The sequence below is a fragment of the Arachis duranensis genome, chromosome 2 (genome assembly GCF_000817695.3).
Source record: "Arachis duranensis cultivar V14167 chromosome 2, aradu.V14167.gnm2.J7QH, whole genome shotgun sequence".
NCBI classification, from domain to species: Eukaryota; Viridiplantae; Streptophyta; class Magnoliopsida; order Fabales; family Fabaceae; genus Arachis; species Arachis duranensis.
In genome coordinates, this window is record NC_029773.3 from 38,010,143 (window position 1) to 38,011,413 (window position 1,271).

Here is a 1,271-nt window from a genome sequence, read left to right on the forward strand (position 1 = left end):
GCGCTCAAAGAGGCGATGCACAAGGTAGTAGACTGGATGTGATGTAGATGAAGGTGCTACACATCCAGATGAAGGTGCTGATCGAGATGGTGCAGATGGTCCTACTGCAGCCAAAGAAGTAGTCGGCTCAGTGGCTGCTGCTGTGGCTGCTCGGTCTCTGCGTCGGGTTACTGGGCGGTCACCAAACCAGTTTCCCCAAGGGATAACCTTCTCCTTACCGTAAGTGGCTGGTGCCTCATCGCCTTGCTCCCAGGGTACCTCAGCCTGGTGAGCTAGCTGTGTGACCAAATAAAGGAATTGCAGGTTGCCTCTGACAGTGGCCCGGTACATGTATCTCCTAATGAGTCGTGGAAGGTACAACTCCTTCCCCTCTAAGACACACCAATCAAAGCTCATGCATTTAATATCCTCCTCAGCCTAATGGAAGGCATCCTTATCGCTGATCTTAGGCTGAAAGTGGAGGATGTCCTCAATAGCCTCCTTTGTAATCAGAATCTGCCTATCTCTAAGATGAACGACATCAAGGGTGGCTCGTTAGAAATTGCAATAGAACATCCAGCCCAAGACTCGTTCACTCGCACTAGGTCTCTGTCCAGAAATACCCAACCCCGATCCCTAATTTGAGTCTCAGAAAACTACCTCAAATCGGAGGGTACAGCTAGTTTCCTTTCCACAATAAGGTTCTGCTTATCAAAGTGCAAAAATCTGAGCTCATAGTATAGGTTGGCGAACTTATATTAGTTGTTAAAAGGTGTAGCTTGGTCAGCCTTGTCCTTCTCATTAATCTTCTGCTCAGATAAGCCTAGGGTCACTGGCTTAGTGGGTGGCTACGACCTTTTCCTCTTACTGGAGCTGGCCTTGGCTTTGCCTTTCCCTCTGTCAGACAACCTGAAAAATAGCATTCCCAGGATACAGATTATTAAACAAAGCAGAGAAATAGAGAGGGAAACAATATGTAAGCAAAACAAACAGAAGATAGGCAAAAGAGGAGTTAAATATAGTATGAAGTGAGTTACAAAAGCTGCAATCAATTTGGAAGGGAGTATAAATAATACTCAAAGTCATTCTGAATTCACATTCCAATTAATTGAGTAAAAAGGAAATCACTTTCTTGGTCCTTAAGAAGTAACATTGCTATGCATCAAAAGAATAGTTAAAAAGTCAGTTTAAAAAGGAAAATTAAAAGAAGGTTAAAAACCATTTAGTTAAAAGTTAAAAGGTTAGAAGAAAGGAAGTTGAATGTTAACAGATAGTCAATATTATTCTTAACC